At 36.0% G+C, this 25,249-nt stretch overlaps 1 pseudogene; it reads right to left on the bottom strand.

Annotated features, from left to right (window-relative positions):
• Positions 1 to 11,195: 11,195 nt before the first annotated feature.
• LOC117023198 (60S ribosomal protein L9-like) lies at positions 11,196 to 11,792 on the bottom strand (annotated as a pseudogene).
• Positions 11,793 to 25,249: the final 13,457 nt, after the last annotated feature.

Raw genomic sequence — 25,249 nt, 5'->3', positions numbered from 1 at the left:
TTTATCCCAACACATGAGGCTACTCATCATTGGTGTATGTGTAATATATAATTGCAGCATGCAGAAAACAAACAGCTCTCGATCAGAGAAGTCTCTGGATCCCACGGGGCACTAATCATCTACCAAAAATAGAGATGGTAGGGGAAAATAACTTATAATTGCTTTGGCAATCCACTATCAAAGTATAATTTCACGTTGTTTTCATTTCTAGCAAATAAATAATAAAAAACTGATTTGAAAAAATTGCTCATTCCACTTAGTAGCAGACTCAAACATGAAATCTAGAAATTGAAAATGTATACATATTTTATCAAGCATGCATTTTAAAAATGTAGGAAAAATATGCACACACACACATATATGAACTTGTACTCTTTCGATTTACAAATAACATTTAGTTTATACTTCTTACAAAATTTAAATTATACTCTTAAAATATAAATTTATCTTAAGTTATAAATAAAAATTATGAATACATGTATATATTTCTCTTTAATGGTTTTGAAATACTTATATTTATAAAGACCTAGTTTTGCTATATGTTCTCAAGATGGAAGAACTGCATTTTAATTATATTTGCATATATGAAGCATAAGGTTGCAGGTCAACCAGCAAGCTCAGCCTGAAATTACATAACAATAATTGAACTTGGAATTATTTGAACCAAGAATTTATGTTAAGAATTATATAGACTTACTCAAGGAAGAATAAAAATGATGTTATAAGACAGAGAAAATAAAAGAAGCTATAGATAATGGGTGACCATTTTCCATCAGCAAATGTTTTGTCCATGTTTCTCCTTGTTGCTATTTTGCTGAAATTTGTTCATGAAATGGGTCAGAATTGTGTCAAGGTCGGGAATTGTCTCTCATCTCTAAAATATTATCCATGTTAATCTCGTTTAAAACTATCTAATGGCTAGTTGTAAATACGAACAGAAAAAGTAAGCCATTTGCTAGCACAACAGAATGAAAGGTATTGTGCAAAATTAAAATAGTAGCTATTGTAATAGATAATTAGGAATCACACCTTATTTTCCAGCTTGTAGATAGGAGGCCAAGAATACCCTCTGAGGGTGTTCATGAGGTAGGACATTTGCTCTGGACGTGGCTGGCACTAAACCTCCCTACTCCAAGATGTCACCGCAGAGGTTTATGTTACCTTTTGGTCCTATTAGGTTGGTGCAAAAGTAATTGTGGTTTACAAAGTTAAAAATAATTGCAAAAACCGCAATTACTTTTGCACCAACTTAATAGAACACACCGAGTGGAGTCTTTACCTTTAAAAATGTATGAGGTAGACTTTCTAGTTACTGAGATGAACTGCTAGGAAAACACATTCTGTTGATGCATCCACCTGTAGCAGGAGGTTAAATACAGTTGATCCATAGGTCAAGGGACAGATTCAAAGATGACCCTGAGAGTTTCCTATCCGAAAAAAAGCAACATTTTGGTCATAAGCTGCTTAGGATATTAGTTTGATTTGCTAGTCAACTGAGAAAAATAGATTCCTGAGAGTGTCACCTTTGAATTTATGCTTTGGTTATCAATTGGCAGGGACAGTAACTAGCAGTGTTTCCCCGAAAATAAGGCCTAGCCAGACCATCAGCTCTAATACATTCTTTGGAGCAAAAATTAATATAAGACCCGGTTTTATATTACTATGATACTATAATAATAGTAAAATAAGACCGGGTCTTATATTAATTTTTGCTCCAAAAGACACATTAGAGCTGATGGTCCGGCTCGGCCTTATTTTCGGGGAAACATGATACTAAGCAGTAGGTTTTAATTGATGGACTGAGCAGAAACTTCAGTGGCTGGTACCTGTGGAAGGTGGGTTACTAAAATGAGCTTTGCTTTATGGGTGACAATAAATCAGTTAGTCTACAGCTAAAGATGGAAAATAGAAGTCCAAGTAGGGGGTAGAGAAAAATCTAAGACAGCTAGTTGTGTGGGTTTTACATAACATATAACCTTTTTAAATAAAGTGATCTGCATTGGCTCGTGTAGACTGTGGGAAGGCTTGGCGAGGAACGTTTTTGGGTATATTCAATTCTGTATAAATGACTCCCAATGTGTCATCTGAAAGCTGTTAAGATTGAAAAAGGCACTGGAACCAATTCTTTCTTTTGTCTCCAGGAGGATTTGAACAGCCCACTCTCCTGGACTCAGAGAGAAGTTTTTTCACACCTCTTCCAAAGACACTGGTGCCGGAAGCATGCTCTGGGCCATATGCAAGAAGCAGCTAGTGCAAAGATAGCCTTGCCAGTGTATTCCCAACGGCCTTTAAAGGGCAGAGGTAAAGTGATGCGACGCTGTCATACCCACTCACGCTCTGTAGCCTTTCTGCCGTGTACTGTGCCACATTTTGGGATTATGCTCACAGAGGTTAAGTAAATCTTATGAAGCAAGATCTCATTAATACATAGGGAGTGCTGTCCCTGACTTTGAGTTTCTTGATATCTTAAATGGGGATAAAATTACTCTAAAGCTCAAACGACATAAGAAAAAAATATTTCAAATCTTATAAAGTGCTAAATATAAGATATTATGGACTGGTGTCAAAACATGGTTTCCAGAAGAAAATATACCAATACTGCATTGTGAAATGAATCTGTCTCTAGCTGGGTTTAAGAGTCTGCGTAGTCTAGCTTTATAGGATAAGAAGGAATCCCCATCATTTCAGAATAATCTCATCCCAAGACACTGGACTGGTTTGGTGGTCCTTCAAGGTCTTTCCCCTCTCACTTAATATGCCAGCTTGGGGGCTGTATCCCAGGGCCACCAAATCAGAATTATTTGGCACAGCTCTCGGAGCCCCACATAAACATTTGAACTGTACTGCTCTGAGAACGGAGTTGCTGAAAGGGAGCAGGGGGGTCCTGGGAAACACAGGTCCCTGACCATTAAATATTTTGACTAATATGACCATTAACCTAGCACTGTTTCAGAAAATTAGAGAAAACAAGCAAAATCAACCCAGAGACTGGCAGGCACTCAGGTGTTTGTGATCCTAGAAGCTCACCCCATTAAAAAGGTGAACAGCTGCATTCCCACCTGCAGAAAACTCTGGGTAGTCTTGAAGACTCACATTAAGTATAGAGCTTTATGACAATTAGTCAGGAGGTAACAAAAGTCTGAATGGATGGGTATGTCACCAATTTTATATGAACAGTCAGTCCCACATCAGATGCTGTTTACAGAATGTATGTATTTCTAGTTTCTTTTTTCAAATGTCGGAATTTTGTGTTTCTTTAACTTTATAATTTCTCTTCCATCAAATATACTATAATGAGATTAACAGAAAAAAATGAACAAAACTATAAGCAAGCATATTTATAAGGCTTTTGCTACATACAAATTTACTCTTCAGAAAGGTTATATTCCTACAAACTCAGTTTAAGATTTATTTCCTTGCACTTTTACCAGCATCAAATATTATACTTTAAAAAATTGCCAGTTTAATAGATGAAAAGTGCTGCTACATATGTTTATTGTTAATTTATATTTATTCATTTGTGAATTCAACATTTATGTATTCTAATGGAAAAACCTGTAACTCTCAGGTGCAGTGATAATCCATTGTCAGTAAATCCCAACCATTAAATTTAAATCTCACTTATCAACAATAATGTGTAGTATTTATTAGATGTTATCTATGTACCATACACTTTGGTAAGGGCTTTCAGACATCACACATAAGTCTAACTATTCCTCCTTCAGCCACTTGCCTACTTCTCTGCTTTCCTTGACAGTAAAACTTCCCAAAAGTCCATAACCTATTGCATCCAGTTTGTTACACTTCCCCAAATTTTGCCTCAATCAACTTGAATACAGATTCTGTCTGCCATTTCACTGGGTCTTAAGGACAAGATCTTTCTAGCATCTAATTCAAAAACTCATTTTATATTTCTAATCTTTCTCCACACTTCAACAGGCATTCACAAAGCTGAGCAGTTGTCAAAAAAGGACTTAAGTGGGTGAGTCACTTTTTATCTTGGCTTCTATGACACCACAATCTGGTTTATCTCCTCCCTCCCTGGCAGCTTTTTCACTTTATTCTCTGGGGGTTCCTCCTTGTCCTGTCATCCAATCAAAGTGGGAATGCCCTAGAGATCAGTTCTGGATGCTCTTCTTACCATCTACATTTTCTTTCTAGGGGATCTCTTCATAGAATGCTAGCCCCGTAAGGGCAAAGATTTTTATCTGAATTTTTTTCAATGTTGTACTCCTAACACTTAGTACCTAGTTCATGTTACATGCTCAATAAATATTTGTTGGATGTATGAATGAATGAGTCTAGGCCCAAAGTGTAAATATTATCTATATCTTGATGACTTTCAAATGATAATTTTCTGCTGGACTTCAGTTTGTGAACTTCAGTTCTGCGATTCTGATCACCTCCATGTCTCCACAGAGGTGGTTAAAAAGTGCCTCCAACTTACCATGTCTGAGGCACAACTCTTGATAACTTTGACCTGTTTGTTCTTCAGTCTTCCTCATCTCATGACATAGTTAAGTGAAAAACCTGGTATTTGTCCTTGATTCCCTGCTCAACTTTTAATTCATCAGAAAGTCTCTTTAGCAGTATTTCCAACACATCCTAAATCTGTCCATCTTGCACCATCTTTGGTGCTACCTCTTTGGTCAAGCCATCTTCATCTCTCAACTGGACCACTAAAACAGATTCTTCGCTCCCCGTCCTCACACTTAGCTCTCCACACTAATCCACATAGAACTCTGACAGTGTTTTAAAAATGTCATCCCACTCGGCTGCTTAGCACTTTCTAATGGCTTTTCACTGCCCTGCTTATATTAGGTTGGTGCAAAAGTAATTGCAGTTTAAAAGGTTAAAAATAATTGCAAAACCTCAATTACTTTTGCACCAACCTAATACAATCTAAACTCCTTATGGAGACGTATGAGATTTGAATCATCCTTAGTATCAACTCAAGATGTGAACTGGATCACAGAGTATGTCAATGCCTGCAAGTTTGCTATGTTTTTAGGTAAAAGGTGTCAAGCCCCTTCCACAAGAGCTAATGACTAACTAATAAGATTTATTTTTAGTCCCAGATTTTATTTCTTGAAAAGTGGTACATGGTTGGGAAAGAGGATATGGATAGAGGGCATTTCACAGCTATTAACGATAGGTACTCAAGGAATACTTACTGTAAATGAATACTACACAACATTGGAAGTAATAGTGAAAGCAAATGGTTAAAGTAAGTATTTTATTTATGCTTCAGGTAAATAAATTGGGAAAACTGCAACATCAGAAATAACCACAGGCTGTTGCTATTTATCCACAATATGGAGAATAGGTTGTACATTTCTTATTGTACAGAATTTTTTTTTATGGGCTGTTATGTCATTGGTCTATATTGACTAATTTATTACACATATTCTATGTTATAAATATACTATATTATTATGAATATTAAATGTATATATGCATCCATATCCCAGTACTGGTTCTGTTTCATGATTTTTTGTTTACCTTTCAAAATTAAAACTCTTTATTTTGATATGCAAGTACACTAGAAGAAAACAGTGCAGAGTATATGATTTTTACTTTTTTTCATTGCTGATAAACTATTTTATAATGTCAGGTATTTTCTCTTAAACTTTCACAATTTGACGTGTAGGTATTTTAAATACAATTAACTATTTTTTGAAAAAAACACAGGCCTATTGTTTTCACAGGAGTATATGTCCACAATCATCCATATCTCAATGGTATATTTTTATACATCCTGGAATTTCTATCTGAAATTCTGGCATTTCCTACTGTTCTTTGCCTTGTTATTCAATGACAGACCCTTATTCACATTTAAATTTGTCAATCTCTTCAAACATGTCTAGTTTATTGTCTCCAGCCTTCTTTTAGATTTTAACATATTTGTGAGAAAGATTAAAGATTTAAAGAAATTAACTAACCAATTCACTAATCAAGTCTGTCCACTTCACATTTTATAGAGATAAATTAGCATGCTGTTTTACAACTCCGTATCTTCTGTTTTTTAATCTCTAATATTAGTATGAAAAATAAACTTCCTTCCTTCCTTCCTATATTTTTATAGTACCATCCAGCTGTTAAAAAGACTTTAAAAGAAAAATTTCTATTTGTTGTTAATTTAAATGACTTTTAAATTTAAATTAAGAAAAATCAATCCTTTAATTTCCCTTGATTCTGACAATCTTCTAGACCCTTGAAATCTTTAGTTAAAAATTGCACATTAAAGTAGCCTGTCATTAATTCCATACCAACTCACAAATTTGCATTCTCCACAATTATTAAGAGAAACTAAAAGAAGTCACAACTTATTATTTTTTTAAAACATGGGAACATCTACTGCCAATGTATAATGTACAGCCTAAACTTCAAATGCAGATTTGGCTGTTGGAACAATGACTCAAGCTCCATATTAAATGTGATTAAATCTAACTGAGGGTTCTGTAGAAGGCTCATGAGGTGGTATATTGTACATGCAAAGGCTTAAACTCCCTGATATGAAATAAAACATTAAAAGAAAAATCTATCAAGAATATGAGTTGTAAAGTTGGCATCAATTTATTTCCCTTCCTGGCCATTTTCATGTGTAGTTAACAAATATAAACTAAAGTGGATGACAATGATACATGCTTTAGAAAAACCCTCATAATCTTATTTAAAAATCAAGTTTATTGGGGTAACATTAATTAATAATATTATATAAATTTCAAGTGTACAACTTTATTTTTTCTATTTCCTCATTTTCTAACGTTTTAATAAAACTTTCTTCATCAGAAACTTTCTAAAGATTCATTTCTCAGGTATTTTTAATGGTAATTTGAAACATTTCAGAGAGAGTTGAAATTTCATGGAAATCTTCAGCTATATTACTAAGACTCTTTTCCTTGTTACTAGAGGGAAATATTTTTTTTCAGTTACAGTTGGCATTCAATATTATTTTGTGTTAGTTTCACATGTACAGTATAGTGGTTAGACATTTATATAATTATGAAGTGATCCTCCTGATTACTCTAGTACACATTTGGCATTATACATAGTTATTACAATATTATTGACTACATTTCCTATGCTGTACTTTACAAACTGTTACTACTTTGTAACTACCAATTTGTATTTTTCAATCCCTTCACCTTTTTCACCCAGCTCCCAACCCGTTTCCCATCTGACAACCACAACTTTTTTCTCTGTATCTATGAGTCTGTGTCTGTTTTGTTTGTTCATTTATTTTGAACTTTAGATTCTACATATGAGTGAGATCATATGGTATTAGTCTTTCTTAGTCTGACTTATTTCTCTTAGCATAATATCCTCTGGGTCCAACCATGTTGTTGCAAATGGTAAGATATCATTCTTTTTATGGCCAAGTAATATTCCACTGTGTATCTGTATCACCTCTTTTGTGTCCAGTCATCTATTGATGGGCACTTAGTTTGCTTCCATATCTTGGCTATTATAAATAGCACTGCCATGAACATAAGACTGCATGCATATATCTTTTCAAATTAGTGTTTAGGATTTATTTGGATAAATACTCAGAAGTGGAATTGCTGGGTCATAAGGCAGTTCTATTGTTATTTGAGGAACCCCAAAACCATTTTCATAGTAGTTACACCGATTTGCAATACCACCAACAGTAGACGAGTTTTCCCTTTTCTCCATGTCCTTGCCAACACTTGTTTGTTGATTTATTGATGATAGACATAATGACAGGTGTGTGCTTGTATCTCATTTTGGTTTTAATTTGCATTTCTCTGATGATAAGTGATGTTGAGCATCTTTTCATATGTCTGTTGATCATCTGTTGGTCCTGTTAGGAAAAATGCCTATTCAGGTCCTCTCCCCATTTGTTAATTGGATTGTTTGCTTTTTTTGGTGTTGAGTTTTATGAGTTCTTTATAAAATTTGGGTATTAACCCCTTATCAAATGTCTCATCAGCAAATACCTTCTCTGATTCAGTAAGTTGTCTTTATGTTTTGTTGATGGTTTCCTTTTCTGTACAAAATTTTTTAGCTTGATGTAGTCTCATTTGTTTATTGTTTTTTCTTTTGTTTCCCTTGCCCAAGGAGATATATCAGGAAAAAATATTACTAAGGGTAATGTCTGAGAGTTTACTGCCCATGTTTTCTTCTAAGAATTTTGTGGTTTGGGGTCTTACATTTAAGTCGTTAACCCATTTTGAGTTTATTCTTGTACATTGTGGAAGAAGGTGTTCCAGTTTCATTTTTTACATATAGTTGTCCAGTTTCCCCAACACCACTTATTGGATAGACTGTCTTTACCTCACGTTATATTCTTGTCTCTTTTGTCATAGATTAAATAACCACATAGGCATGGATTTATTTCTGGGCTTTCTATTCTGTTTCATTGATCTATGTGTCTGTTTCTTATGCAAGTACCATGCTGTTTTGATTACTATAGACTTGTAGTATAGTTTGACATCAGGTAATGTGATAATCCCATTTCTTCTTTCTCAAAATTGCTTTGGCCATTCAGGATTCTTTGTGATTCCATAAAAATTTTAGGATTATTTTGAACTGTTGTGCAGGGGCTGACCCCAGAGTAGGATTTACTTTAGCAGGGCTCTGCTGCCTGTGGAGTTTACCCTTTCGGTGTGTTGTTTGTGCACCTAATTGGGTGGTGCTCTGCTGTGGTCTGAAGTGACCAACAGGTGTGTTGGTTCTAGGGCCTCTTGGAAGGGACTCTGGTGCAGGCCCAGTCAGCTGCTCTTTTGCCTATCTCAAGACCACTTAGTGTGAACTACAATATGGTCTGTGGTTAATAGCTGACTGTACTGGACTTCGAGGTGCCTGGGACAGGCTATGCTAAAAACTGAGGTTGATTGCCACTAGTGCCGGAACCGCTTAGCAAGAGGTATAGGGCATGCTGTTCCCAGCTGCTACTTGTTTGGCATTTGTGAACCTTTGAGAGATTTTAGGAAAGTCTGTAGTACAGGCTGAGGCTGGTAGCTCGTGAGGAACAGCTGCTGCAAGAGGTTGGGGCTAGTACTTGGGGTCGATGGAGCAGGGTTTCAGGAAATCACCAGGGTGGGGCAAATTTTGTTATCCAAATTGATGGAGACTGAGATATGGTGCTGACCTGTGCCTACAGAATGTTTGGGGGAAGGGCTTAGCAAAGAAACTATGGCACCTACCAGAATTGCCCCTCCCATCCTCTCCCTGAAAACAGACAATTCAGTTCCTCCCTCTATGTTCCTAGTGCTTTTTGAGCTTCTGTCCCTTTTCTGGAGCTCAGAATGAGTGAGTAAGTCCATGTGCAGGGCCTTTGAGAAGAATGCCTGGGACTCCAGCAGCCCTCTGTCTCACCCAGATGGAATCCCTGCTGATCTTTACAGCCAGCTATTGTGGGAATGCCTCTTCCCAGCAATTATGCTCTGGGCTGGGGAGCCCTGTGTAGGGCTGTGATCCTTAGCTCCTCAGGGGTGACTTCTGAAGCCGAGATATCCCTCCTGGTTCTTAACCATAATATATGGTTGTGGGGCCAGCCTATTTTGCATTTCTGCCCCTCCTACCAGTCTCAACATGGTTTCTCCTTTATATTCTTAGTTATGGGACTTTTGTTAAGTCTTCAGGTGGTTCTTTAGGGTGGGTGTTCTATAATTTTGTTGTAATTTTGATGTGGTTGTGGGAAAAACCGAGCATAGTGTTTACCTACTCTGCAATCCTAACTGGAAGTTTCTGGCATTTTCTAAATTTACCTGGTGTAATCTCCTCTCTGAAGTTACCAGCTATAACACTTCTAATGACATATGCTAAGTTATTACAAAGAAAAAAATATCATTGTTTTTCTGGATCATATATGCCTTTTTATTAAGCATGGATTATCAATAATTGCAGTGTTTTATGTCTTTAATTTGAGACAGTCCACTGGACCTCGAGTATATTGGAAAGCTCTTTTCCAGCCCTAGGACCCAAAGGGCTTCAATAACTATTAGTTGAGTTGGATTGAGAGGAATTAAGGAGGTAAACATTTCAAATAATATATTGAAATATTTCTTAAAGGTGATAGTTCAGTGTTTTAAATATCAAGGGCTTTGATTGGATGTCAGCAGAACTGGCTGAGTAAAAATCTTTAAAAATTTACTCCTACATAAAAGAATTAGAACATTTATAAACTATCATAATAACACTTTCAGAACTCTGGAAATTACCCAAAGGCCTGCAACAGTTCAAGGATAATGTATTCAAGAAGATGGTTTAATCTTGTTTAGAATAGCAATATTTCTGTTATTTTTTTACTTGCCTCAATTCCACCCCCTACCCCCAACTCTGCAGTAGCCTTGCAAACTAATAGCACCATAATCACAATGAAAACAAGCAGTTTAACAGCCACTGGAATTGTCACAATGAGTTGGAGCTTTTTCAAAGATCCATTTTCAGAGAATCGTCACCATTTGACCTGTCTGATAGTTCCCTGGAAATCTCTACCTGCAGGGCTTGCATTTACTTGACCCAACTCAGAGATCACTCAGTGAAAACAACTTTTTTCCTTAGGAGAAAACTATCAGTTGCAATTGTTTGACAACACCTTTGTCTAAGGCAGCAATAACAGGTGGAGCAAAAAAGAAGCTGATCCAAAATATGCTAAGAGATTAAATGTCCATAGGGGATTTTAAAACACTCCTATATATTCCTGGGAATCCAGAAGACCACACATTCACAGACCTGTGGACATGCCCCAGGGCTATGTGAATGCCCAGGAAAGACCTGAGAAAGCCCTAAGCAATGCAATTAACTTTGTTTGACCCCAAAGCTCTGTGAAGGCAGGAAGTGACAGATAAATCAGAGATGTAAACTGATTGCCTGGACATTGAAGAGATGCCCAACATGTACACAGAGAACCCCATCACAGGCTGAGAAACATATTGCTTTCAAGAATTTAAGGCAATCTCTGTCCAATCATTAGTCAACTACTAAGCTAAGAATACAGACTTTCCAGAATTACAATTTGTTCAGAAAAGTCATTAAATGAACTACTAATAACAGCAGCAGCAGTGAACCCTGGGGTAAGAAATCTGATTTCCAGAGTCGTTACATTATATTATTTTATTTTTTTAATAAAAAAATATGCATGATTTTCATTGCATCTTTACAATATCACAAAAAATCTGAGGAATCACTTGACATCTTGGCGTTTTTGTAGCTGGACAACATTGATCTTATTTATCAGTCTGCTGAAATCTTCCTTTTTCAGAAACATAGAGAGCATCCAAAAGTTTCCTGATATTCTTGTTTTTAACTGTTGTGATTTGTTGAATCAAAGCAGCTGAATTTGATACAAGTTCAGTATCATTTCTCTCAAGAATTTTCTTTTTGGGATTGAGATACTGAACAAGTGAACACCTGACTTCATCCAAACCCTGCGGATGTATTTTTCACTGAAGAAATTTCAGATTTCAACAAGAGAACCATTCTCTTGAATAACGACATTGATGGAGAAGTAAGCATACACAGACCTCATCTTGTAATGGAAGCCCAATGTAATACCCTTGATCGTCTTCTGTCCATGACTACAGACAGTGCAAACAGTAGCCACTTCTTTTATATTTCCCCATCATTTGTCAACACGGAGCCTCTTCTTTTTCTTTCTAACAAGACTGAGTTCTACATTGATATGATTGAAGTCCCTCTACAGGGCACCTCTGGAGGGACTTCAAAGTGTGTCCCTCCAAAGTGATGTTCACATTTTCTGGAATGTTCACTGTCTGATAGCTGAGAATTGTTTTCCTCCTTACAGTAGATGCAGCAAAGAGCATTACATTATATTATTTTAAATGTCTAGTTTTCAACAACAACAAAAAATGTGAGACATGTAAAGGAACAAGAAAAAATGGCCTATATACAAGAATAAAAGCAGTCAATAGAAAATGCCCCTGAGGAAGTCCAGATGTTGGACTTACTATATAAAGACTTTAAATCAGCAATTTAAAATATGTTCAAAGAGCAAAATGAAAGTATATATAAAGAACTAAAAAAGGTATTAGAATAGTGTCTCACCAAATAGAGAATATTAATAAAAAGAAATGATAAAGTAGACACAATTAAAAATTCTGGAACTGAAAACTACAATAACTGAAATGAGAAATTGTATAAGAGCTCAGTAGCTAGCAGAAATAAACCGCAGTGAACTTGAATATAAGTCAATTGTGACTATCAAATCTGAAGACCAGAAAAAATGAGTGAAGAAAAATGAACAGGGCTTCAGAGACCTGTGGGACACGATTGAGCACATCAATATACACACAATAGGAGTCCCAGAAAGAAAGGAGAGAAAGAAAGCAAAAGGAATACTTGAAGAAATAAACTTGGCCAAAAGCTTCTCAAACACTTGTATATCTGAGACGCTCAGTGAATTCCAAGTAAGATAAAGTCAAAGAGATCCACACACAAACACATTATAATCAAACTGTCAAAAACCGGAAACAGAGACTGAATCTTGAAAGCAGCAAAGAGGAGTGATTCTTTATGTACAAGGGATCCTCACTAAGATTAACAGGTAATTTCTCAATAGAAACAACACAGGGCAGAAAGTAGTGGAATGGCCTATTCAAGGTGCTGAAAGAAAAAGACCGCCAACCAAGAATTCTATATCTCTCAAAGCTATCCTTAAAAATGAAGGAGAAATTAAGATATTCCAAGATAAAACAAAAAATGAGAAAATTTATTGCTAGCTGACTTGCCCTAAAAAAATACTAAAAGGAGACCTTTAGGATTAAATGAAAAGACACTAGACAGTAACCTGAATTCACATGAAGAAATAAAAAGCATCAGTAAAAATTATTAGGCATTAGGTTGGTGCAATAGTAATTGTGGTTTAGGTTAAAAATAATTGCAAAAACCGCAATTACATTTGCACCGACCTAAATAATAGAAAAAACAGTATCAATGTATTTTTTGTTTGTAACTTGTTTTTTCCCCACCTATTTGATTTAAAGAGACAACTGTTTGAAGCAATCATTAAATGTATACAAGTGGACATTTTCGTCAATGTTGCTGAAGCAGTTTGCTGTAATAGAAGTGTCTGGATGCTGATGGTAACCATTTGAGCACCTCTTGTAATTGCAGAAGTCAAACGTGACTTGTATTCATCTTTTGTTATTGGTATATATTGAGTATTACAATTTTAATACAGTTTTTTCCTTTTTAAAATGTGCATATATTTTTTTGGCCATATATACATATATATACACACACACACACACACACACATATATATATATATATGTATACATACACACATACATATACATACTTACATATATGTATACATATATGTAAGTATGTATATATATGAATTTCAAGTATATAGCACAGTGGTTAGGCATTTATATAATTTTATGAAATAATCTCCCTAATAAATCAAGTTCCCACTTGACACCATACATAGTTTTTACAATATTATTGACTATATTCCCTATATTGTATTTGACATCTCTGTGACTATTTTGTGACTACCAGTTTGTACTTCTTAATCCCTTCACCTTTCTCATCAATCCCAACTCCCCTCCCAATTAGCAACCATCAGTTTGTTCTCTGTATCTGTGAGTCTTTTTCTGTTTTGTTTGTTCATTTATTCTGTTCTTTAGATTCCACATGTAAGTGAGATCATATGGTATTTATCTTTCTGAGTCTGACTTATTTCACTTACCATAATATCATCTAAGAGCCATCCATGTTGTTGAATATGGTAAGATTTCATTCTTTCTTTATGACCAAGTAATAGTCCATTGTGCAAATGTGCCACAGTTTCTTTATCCGATCATCTACTGATGGGCATTTCACTTGTTTCCATATCTTGGCTATTATGAATAGTACTACAGTAAACATAAGTGTGCATACATTTTTTTGAATTAGTGTTTGTTGTCATACAGCAGCATGCGTGTCTATCCCATCATACCCACCCCTAAAAACAAAGAAGAGTCTGTGAGACTATTCCTTTCAGGGACATTGCTTCACCTTTATACCATCTCCTTGTTTGGCCCCAAAGGATGGCTGGCTAGCCAAGGACAGGTAAGATTCCTCAAGAAAGGAACGACCTAAGACAGGCACAGTAGTGTGGGGACCACCAGGAGAATTCATGGGGTTGATAGAGGTGGGCATAGACCCCCACTTTCCCCCGTCTAAGGAGAGCGTCTGCCTATGTGGCTGTATTCCTTCCCACAACCTGCTTGGGAAGTGATTCTTGATGTGATAACATCAGTTCCCCATCTCAGCAAGTTTTCAACATAAAGCTTTTGTCCCCTGGGGAGGTACAAACAATAATTATTTATACATCATGGGACTTTCTACAGGCAAGGGTGATTGGTTTGAACCAGTTTTCTGGTATGATGTATGAGACTCACAGACCGTAGTAAAAACAATGCTTCTTCCTTGTATGTGCATCAATAAAAGCCACAAGGTGGCCCAATTCGGAGCTCTCAGTCCTTTGAGGCTGTGAGACCCCCTAGCCCCTGTTTCAAAAGTTTCTTGATTTCTGTTTCTTTCTTAACCCTTCGCTGCCCCTTCTCGTTCTCTCACTGCCCGTGTTGCGCTGGACACAACAAGTGTTTTAGATTTCTTTCGATAAATACCCAGGTGTAGAATTGCTGGGTCATAACGTGGTTCTAGTTTTAATTTTTTGAGGAACCCCCATACTGTTTTCCATAGTTGCTGCACCAATTTGTAATCCCACCAACAGTGCACAAGTGTTCCCTTTTCTCCACATCCTCACCAAAACTTGTTATTTGTTGATTTATTGATGATGGCCATTCTGACAGGTGTGAGATGATATCATATTGTGGTTTTAATCTGCATTTCTCTGATGATTGGTACATTGAACATCTTTTCATAGGCTTTATCTGTATGTCCTCTTTTGAGAAATGTCTCTTCATGTCCTCTGCCCATTTATTAATTGGATTGTTTATTTTTTTTTGGTGTTGAGCTGTATGAGGTTTTTTTTTTTTTTTAAATAAATTTTGGATGTTAACCCCTTATCACATGTATCATTGGTGAATATCTTCTCCCATTCAGTAAGATGTCTTTTTGTTTTGTGTATAGTTTCCTTTGCTGTGAAAAAAAAAAAAAAACTTTTTAGTTTGACATTGTCTTGTTTGTTTATTTTTTCTTTTGTTTCCCTTGCCCAAGGAGATAGATATATCGGTAAAAATATTACTAAGGGTAATGTCTGAGAGTTTACTTCCTGTATTTTCTTCTAGAAGTATTATGGTTTCAGGTCTTACATTTAAGTTTTTAATCCATTTTGAGTTTATTCTTGTATATGGTGTAAGAAGGTGGTCCAGTTCCTTCCTTCCTTCCTTCCTTCCTTCCTTCCTTCCTTCCTTCCTTCCTTCCTTCCTTCATTCCTTCCTTCCTTCCTTCCTTTCTCTTTCTTTTTTTTTTTTTTGGCATGTATCTGTCCACTTATCCCAGCACCATTTATTGAATAGACTGTCTTTACCCCAATGTATATTCTTGCTTCTTTTGTCATAGATTGAATGACCATATAGGCATATATTTATTTCTAGGCTCTCTATTTTGTTCTATTGATTTATGTGTCTGTTTTCATTCCAATACCATGTTTTTTGATTACTATGGCCTTGTAGTACAGTTTGATATCAGGTAGCATGATACCTCCAGTTTTGTTCTTATTTCTCAGGATTGCTGTGGTTATTCAGGGTCTATTTATTGTTCCTTATTAATTTTAGGATTATTTCACAGAGTTCTGTGAAAAATTCCTTTTTTGATAGGGATTGCATTGAATCTCTGTATTGTTTTGGGTAATTTGGACATTTTAAGTATATTAATTATTCCTATCCATGAGCATGTTATATGTTTTCATTTATTTGTATCTTCTTTAATTTCTGTCTTCAACGTCTTTTAATTTCCTGGTTAAATTTATTCCTAAGTATTTTTTGGATGCAATTTTATATGAGGTTATTTTCTTAATTTCTCTTTCTGATAGTTTGTTATTGGTGTATAAAAATGCAACCTATTTCTGAACATTAATCTTATATCCTGCTACTTTACTAAATTCTTTTATCTGTGCTGATAATTTTTTGGTGAAATCTTTGGGGTTCTCTGTGTATAGTATCATGTCATCTGCAAATAATGAAAGTTTTACTTGTACTTTTCCAAGCTGGATGCCTTTTATTTCTTTTTCTTGTCTGATTGCTGTCGCTAGAACTTCCAGCACTGTGTTGAATAGAAGTGACGAAAGTGAGCATCCTTTTCTTGTTCCTGATCTTAAGGAGAATGATTTTAGCTTTGCCCCATTGAGTCTGTTATTAGCTGTGGGTTTGTCATATATAGCCTTTATTATGTTGAACTATCTTCCCTCTATTCCCACTTTGCTGAAAGTTTTATGATATATGGATGCTGGATTTTGTAAATGTTTTTGCTGCATTTATTGATATGACCACATGATTTTTCCTTTTTATTTTGATCATGTGGTGTATCACATTAATTGATTTGCAGATATTGAACCAACTTTGCATTCCAGGAATGAATCTCACTCGATTGTGTTATATGATCTTTATAATGTATTGCTGAATTCAATTTGCTAATATTTTGTTGAGGATTTTTGCATCTATGTTCATCAGTGATATCGGTCTGTAGTTTTCTTTTTTTGTGATGTCTTTTTCTGGTTTTGGAATTAGGGTAATGGTGGCCTCATAAAATGAGCTTGGGTGTGAACCCTCTTGGATTTTTCAGAATACTTTTGAGGAGAATAGGTATTAATTCTCTTTTGAATTTTTGGTAAAATTCACCTGTGAAGCCATGTGGTCCAGGAATTTTGTTTGTTGGGAACTTATTTATTACTAATTCGAGTTTCTTGATAGTAATTCGTCTGTTTAGATTTTCTGTTTTTATTTGATTCCGCCTTGGAAGACTGTATGCTTCTAGGAATTTATTCACTTCTTCCAGAATGTCCAATTTGTTGGCTTATAGTTGATTGTGGCATTTTCTTAATTTTTTTTTTTTTTTATTTATTTCTGTGGTGTTTGTTGTTACTTCTCTAAAATTCTGATTTTGTTTATTTGGGTCCCCTCTCTTTTTTACTTGATGAGTTGGGTTAAAGTTTTGTCCATTTTGTTTACCTTTTCAAAAAACCAGCTTTGGTTTCATTAATCTTTTGTATTTTTTTTAAAGACTCTATTTCATTTATTTCCACTCAGACCATTATTATTTCCTTCCTTTTACTTACTTTGGACTTTGTTTGGTGTTCTTTTTCCATTCCCTTAAGTGTAAAGTTAAACTGTTTATTTGAGATTTTTCTTGTTTTTTTGGGGTGGGGGGTGGGGGTGGACCTGCATTGCTATGAATTTCCCTCTAGGCCAGCTTTCATTGTGTCCCATAGATTTGGGGTCATTGTGTTTTTATTTTCATTTGTCTCAAGGTAGTTTTTGATTTCTTCCTTGATTTCATTGTTGACCCACTCATTATTTAGTAGCGTGTTATTTATCCTCCATGTGTCTGTGTTTTTCAGTGGTTTTATTTTTTGTTCTTATTGTAATCAATTTCTAGTTTCATGCCATCATGGTCAGAGCATACGTTTGATATGAATTCAGTCTTCTTAAATTTATTGAGACTTGTTTTGTGGCCAAACATGTGGTCTATCTTGGAAGATGTTCCATGCGCACTTGAAAAGAATGTATATTCTGCTCCTTGGGGGTAAAATGCTTTAAAAATATCAATTAAATTCATCTGGTCAATTGTGTCATTTAAAGCCACTGTTTCTGTGTTGATTTTCTGTCTGGAAGATCTATCCATTGACGTCAATAGGGTGTTAAAGTCCCCTGTTATGTATGATTGTGTTACTGATGTTCTCTGCCTTTATGTTGGTCAATATTTGTTTTATATATTTAGGTGCTTCTATGTTTAGTGAATAAATGTTTACTAGGGTTATGTCTTCATGTTGGATTGATCCTTTATTACGTATTGTCCTTCTTTGTCTCTTATTATAGTGTTCATTTTTAAGTCTATGTTGAATGATGTAAGTATTGCTATCCCAGCTTTTTTCTCATTTTCATTTGTATGAAGTATCTTCTTCCATCCATTTACTTTCAGACTATGTGTGTTGTTCGATCTGAGGGGTGTCTTTTGTAGACAGCGTATGCATAGGTCTTGTTTGCTTATCTATTCAGCTACCCTATGTCTTTTGATTGGAGAATTTAATCCATTTACATTTAAAGTGATTATTGATAGGTACATAGTTATTGCTGTTTTATTATTCATATTTTTGTTCTTTGTTTTCTCCTTTCTTCTGCTTAATGAAGCCCTTTTAACATTTCTTGTAATACTAGCTTGGTGGTAATGAATTCCTTTAGCTTTTTTTGTCTGGGAAGCTCTTTATCTCTCCTTCAATTTTAAATGATAGCCTTGCTGGTTAGAATAGTGTTTGTTGCAGGCCCTTGTTTTCCATTACTTTCAGTATTTCCTGCCACTCTCTTCTGGCCTGAAAAGTTTTTGTTGAGAAATAAGCTGACAGTCTTATGGGGGCTCCTATGTAGTTCACTAACTGCTTTTCTCCTGGTGCTTTTAGGATTCTCTCTTTGTCTTTAACCTTTGCCATTTTAATTATGATGTGTCTTGGTGTGGGCCTGTTTGGGTTCATCTTATTTGGTACTCTCTGCACTTTCTGAACTTGTATGTCTATTTCCTTTGCCAGCTTAGGGAAGTTTTCAGTCTTATTTCTTCAAATAGGTTCACGATTCCTTCCTCCCTCTCATCTTCTTCTGTTATTCCTATGATGAGACTGTTGTTACACTTGATGTTGTCCCATAGGTCCCTTAAAGTATTTTTCTTTTTTTAATTCTTTTTTCTTTTTGTTATTCTAATTGGGTGTTTTCTGCTACCTTGTTTTCTAAATCGCTGATTCAATCCTCTGCTTCATCCAATCTGCGGTTGATTTCTCCCAGTGTATTCTTCATTTCAGTTATTGTATTCTTTATTTCTGACTGGTTCTTTTTAATGTCATTCTTTATGCTTACTGTCTCTTTGTTGAAATTCTCACTAATTTCCTTAAGTAATCTTATAACCAATGTTTTAAACTCTGATAGGTTGGTTGTCTTCATTTCATTTAGTTCTATGTCTGGACATTTCTCCTGTTCTTTTATTTGGGACTTGCTTCTTTGTTTCCACATTTTGGCTGCCTCTGTGTGTTTGCTTCTACATATTAGGTAGATCTCCTATGTCTCTCAATCTTTTCTGGGTGGATTTATATAGTATGTGTCCTGTTTGGTCCAGTGGCACAATCTCCCTGATCTCATGTGCGTGTGTTCCAGGAGTGTCCCTTCAGTGTGTTGTGTGAGTTCTTCTGTTGTATTTGAGCTTTGATTGCTTTGGCCTGTCAGTAGGTGGGATTGACTTCTAGGTTGATTGATTGTGAAGACTGACTAGCCGAACAGTATATGAGCTGCTATGTGGGGACTAACCCCTCAGAGGGGCATTTACCCCCATGGGCTCTTGGGCCTGTTGTGACCACCCTTTGGGTGTGCTGCTTGAGGGGTTGACTAGGTAGTGCTCTCATGTGGTCTGAAGCTGGCCTCTGGATGTGTTTTTTCTGGTGTCTACCATGCAGGCCAATTATAGCTTTGGCTGTGACTGACCCGAGGCTACCTGGTAGGACCTACAAAGCTATATTTGTTTGGCTGCTGCCTGTGTTGGACCAGGAGAAGAGTGGGAGTGGCCTTGCTGTGAACCAAAGCTGGCTGCCACCAGTATTGGGTCTGGAGCTGCTTAGCAAGAAGTCCAGGGCCCCTAGGCCTATTGCCATCTGCCGCCTGCCCATTAGGCTCAGCCCTTGAAAGAGCCTCATTAGGTTATGTGGGCCGGGCTGGTTGACCTGATGTTGGGAGTGCCTCTGGTAATGCAGCATTAGCTGGTTAGAGTGGGGTCCTAGGGAGTCAAGAGGCAAAGCTGGTTGTTTTTACAAAGTTAATGCAGATTCGGTTCTTGCACCAGTGCCCGACCTGTGACCACTTTGCAAAACACTCTGAGAACACCACAACCAGCCACCACTCACCTTGGGATTACAGATCCCCTAGCACCACCCAAAAGACACTGCAGTGCAAGACGTGGCTCACTGCGCACCACCAAAATTTCCCTGGACTGCTGCGGGCCGTACACTCCTGTAAAAGGTTTTCACAGCTTGTGGGGCCAAGCCGGACACTCAGTAGCTGAAAGTGCCCCTAGCAATGCAGTACTAGCTAGGCAGGATGGGGACCTAGGGCATCACCAAAGTGATGTACACACACAGATTTTATCAGACCAATGTGGTCTCAGATGTTGTCCTTTCAAGGAGGGTTCAACATAGAAAGCATGGGGCCCTCCTGTAGGTGACACACATGAAACAGGCTCCACAAAGGGATAATGGCTGCTGTCCCTCCAGCATTACACTGAAGCCACACAACTTAGTCTTTCCCCGTGAGTCTCTGGCACCTCTCAAGTTGCTGCCCCTCCCCTGGAGACCAGGTGAGTGTTTGCAAGTGAATTAGTCTGTGTGTGGACCCTTTAAAAGGGTGTCTGGGTTTCTAGCTGCTTTCTGTCTCATTGGGACAGGCAAAGAGAGTCCTCGCTGATTTTCACTGCCAGATGTTGTGGGAACTTTTCCTGGCACAGGACCTTTGGTCTGAGGAGCCAGATTTGGGCCTGGAACCCCTCCTTTTACTGGGGGACCTTACTGAGGTGTCATTCCTTGTGTTCAACCACTGTGGGTTTGGGGTCAGGTTGTTTCATGTCTCTGCCCCTCCGACCAGTCTTGATGTGGCCTCTTCTTAATATCCTTAGTTGTATGGGATCTGTTCAGCTAGTCTTCAGATGATTCTTGAGGTTGACTGTTTTATAATTTATTTGTAATTTTGATGTGATCCTGGGATGCAGTAGGAAAGTGTTTACATAATCCACAATGTTGGACCTCCTTATCCATTAGTTCCAGAGCCCATTTTTTTAACTACTTTGCAATGCTGTTTCTCCATAAAAAGTAATGAATGTAGGACTTATCAATACTTGCTATTTACTAAGGTGAAAAAAAATAGAGTAAGTATAAGGCTGGAAAAAGTGTAGTTCTGAGATTATGTGTGGATCTTCATAGTTATCAGCAATTAGTATGATAGCCATTTTCTACCTCTAGTATAAAGAATCATATATTTGGAAGTCATATCAGGTCTGTCAAACATTTGGTGAACCATAGGCTTAAATATTAGCTGACATTAAGTGGTTTGAGTATTAGTAAGAACAGCTTTTTCTACTGCTTCACAAACTATTCCACCCAAACAACTCAAGCAAGAAAGAAGAGTGAACTGGCATTCCAAAAATACCAAGGGAGAGACCATGCTTGAACTGTTTATCTTGCTTAAACTTTTATCTTACAAATGTATGCATATATGAGAAATTCTTATGCAGAATATATTCAATTTCATTAAAAAATCTATTTGTTTAATACAAAATATGTTTTACCCAACACTTTGCAGTAATTTGACATTCAAGGAAGATGTACCATGTTGACTCTGGATACGCAAATGGTAGCTTAAGAAACAGGATTCCACCTCACATCCATTAGGATAGCTACTATTAAAAAAACAAAACAAAACAAAACAGAAAATAATAAATATTGGCAATGACGTAAAGAAATTGGAACCCTTGTGCACTGTTGGTGGGAATGTAAAATGGTGCAGACACTGTGGAAAACAATATAGTGGTTCCTCAAAATATTAAAAATAGAATTACCATATGATCCAGTAATTCTGTATCTGAATATATACCCAAAGAAATTGAAAGCAGGGTCTTGAAGAAATATTTGTGCACCATGTTTATAGAGGCATTACTTACAATAGCCAAAAGGTTGAAGCAAACCAAGTATTCATCAAATGGATGAACAGACAAGCAAAATTTGATATATACATACAATGAAATACTAAAAAGGAAATTCTGACATACGCTACAACATGGATAAACCTTGAAGACATTATGCTAAGTGAAATAAGCCAGTCACAAGAAAGACAAATACTATATGATTCTGTTTATATGAGGTAGCTAGAGTAGTCAAATTCATAGAGACAGAAAGTAGAATGGTGGTTGCCAGGGACTGTGGGGAGGGAGAATGGGGAGCTATTGTTTAATGAATACAAAGTTTCAGAGTTATTCAATGAAAAGAGTTCTGGAGATTGATGGTGATGACAATTTCACAACAATGTGAATATACTTAATGTCACTGACTGTACACCTAAAAATGGTCAAAATGCCAAATTTTATTTTATATGTGTTTTATCCCAATTTAAAAAAAGAAAAGAAAAAGGAAACAGGGTTAGGTGGTAAAAATATTCATTTCCTGTGCATAATATGCTTTACTTCACCACCACCATCCTTATCCAAGTTACCTAGATCAATGTCTTACTGGGTTACCTCCATAGCCTCATACTGTTGGATGTCCATATATTTGTCATCCAAACTGGGACATCTTTAAGATTGAGAGAGGGCACAATTAATAATTATCTCAAGACAATTGGCATAAACTAGGTTTGTTCTAGTCTCAACAGAGAAGTCATGTGATCTTTGCAAAATGGCAGTCTTGTTCTACTGAAAACCTGCACCAGCCTCCTATTTCCACATGTGGCTAATGGCTACCATGTTGGACAGTGCTGAAACAGGTGATGTTCATATAGTCTCCAAGCTCTCCATTATTCCTTAAAATTGAGATTTTCTTCACTTAAAGAAGTTTAATAGTTTCCATAACTTACGGCTAGTATATAAGCTCCATGAGAGCAGGGACTGTACTCATATTTATTTACTGATACATCCCCAGCATTCAGTATAGTGTCTGGCATGAGATAAGAACCTCATATTTATTGAAATAAAAAATCATTATATTAGCAGTATTAACACAAAATCTGATTTTGTTTTAAGACCAGAAAAATATTTAGAAAAACAGCGCAGCATTTGAGGAATCGTATCCTAGAACTTTATTTTTTTCTATTTCCAATTTCTCTGATAAATATTGTGATAGATAATATAGAAATGTTTGGACCAAAAGATAAATAAGTAGACATCAAAGTATCAAGATTATGTAAATGTAACTGGTACATCATGTTGGAAAAGCGAGCAACATATTTGAACGGTCTTTCCTTAGTTATTACTGAGTTTTTCATTCTTCCCTAGTGTTTCTTTGGTACAATAAGATATCCATTATGTTGACTTCTATTTGAAATATATCCATCAATCAGATTATATTTTACTAATCACCATGCTTTGTAGCATTCACTTTTAGAATGCGGATGAAAAGGAAATAAGAAATATTGGTGACATGCAGGACTCACAAACAGATACAAAGATCATGTGAAGTCTTGCTTCTTCTTGTCTTCTTTACTTAACTTGGCTCTGATGAGGAATTTGTAAAATTTTGTGTGTGTGTGTGTGTGTGTGTGTGCGCGTGAAAGAGAGAGAGAGAGAGAGAGAGAGAGACAGAGAGACAGAGGCAAAGAAACAGAGAGAGAAAAACTGTGCTTATTCATGAAACTCAGAGCACGAGAATATGCTATAAGGACTTGTATCATTATACCTATGTGTGTTCTGGGCATAATTTTTGGAAATCTAGCCTATCATAAGTCAATAGATTTTTAAAGTTTATTATATTACAAACAAATTATGAGCAGTATCTGTATTTTATTTATTTATTCATTCTTCATAACTCCAAGCTCTCAAGTAGGCTCTCAGAAAATGTAATTTAAAACCAATAGTTTCCCTGGTGCCAGATGGGTACTATACTTATTTTGGTGACCACTTCATAGGTTTATAATTGTCTAGTCACTCTGTTGTACATCTGAAACTAATATACTACATGTCAACTGAAATTCAAAGGTAAGTTTAAAATATCAATAGTTCCCCAATTAGCATTTGTTATCAACAAATGGCAACTAAAATTACATTTTAGTAGCAATATATGGATATTGCCCAAATTTATAAAGATTTATTGGATTAGCATTACTGCAACCAGAGAGCATTTTCAAAGCTCAACATTTCACATATGCAAGGCAAATAACTTCTTGATATAGTGAATTATTATGATAAAAGATTTATTACATTAGAACAGATGACTAATGATGCAAAGATGAATATTGAAGAATATTTTTGTTGAATGGACAAAGTATCCAAAGGCATTTGAGGAAAGGGTTTACCAAATGAGTATTTACACATGACCTCAAGTATTAACAATTTAAGAGAAAACTACTGTGCACATGTATGTGTGCCCATGTATGTGTAGGAAGTAAAGACCAATGGCAAAGTTATTTTTCTGTTTTTTGTTTGTTTGTTTTGTTTTTTACTTGATGGCATTAAATTCATAGTTGGCTCATAGGCACACAGAACTTAATCTCTTTTCTCTGTCATTTTTTTCTCTTTTGTAATTTGTTTACCAGGAAGAGGTTGGAGAAGTCTGTTAAAGTGCAATGGAAGTAGAACAGAGGATCACAGAAGAAGCCCAATAATTGAACCACTATACCTGGCAAGTATCGTGCTGGAAGAGAACGGCTCTGGAAAATAAGTTGGTAGGGACACTTAATTATTGCAGTCTTTAATTTAATGTAAGCTGCTCTAACACCAAGAGTTTGATCAGTATGTGTTAATCTAGTTAAAATAGGCACTTTTTCTCAAAATAAACTGGGTGCATAAAGTATGCATCTTAAATCTTGATTTATAGCAACTCCAAACTTCAGAGATAAGGATTTAGGTAAGGTTGCATTTAAAACAAACAATTTGCCATTATCTGTAAAAATGTGGTTATTCTAATGTCAGGATTTAGTCTTTCCAAAGTCTTTTCCCTTTATATACACATGTACTCACACATATATGTAATGAATGATGATGGGATATCATGAAATAATACTTCATTCTCAAAGCCACTCACCTTTTAACCCACCCGAAACAATACCCATTTACACTTATTATGTGACAGTTGGGCCAGCTGCCTTATGACTTGTTTTCTATTGAAGTCGCATTCTATAAATGACAGAAGCTTTAACCTTTATTTAGCAGGAGAAGCCATTAATCTGTCTTCAGACTTTCCCCTACCTCCCACAGAAAAAACAATTTGCTCTTCAAAAGTTTGTTTGGAAATGAAACCAAATTCTGTGTTTCCTCTACAGATGGTTGACCTCTTTCAGTTGGTGGCTGCATTACTCATTTAAACAATTATACAGGTCAATATAGTGTAATCTAAATTATTTAGTCTCTTAGTATTTTT

This window comes from Rhinolophus ferrumequinum, chromosome 6, assembly GCF_004115265.2.
Source record: "Rhinolophus ferrumequinum isolate MPI-CBG mRhiFer1 chromosome 6, mRhiFer1_v1.p, whole genome shotgun sequence".
Taxonomy (NCBI): domain Eukaryota; kingdom Metazoa; phylum Chordata; class Mammalia; order Chiroptera; family Rhinolophidae; genus Rhinolophus; species Rhinolophus ferrumequinum.
This window is presented reverse-complemented; position numbering and strand designations above follow the sequence as displayed.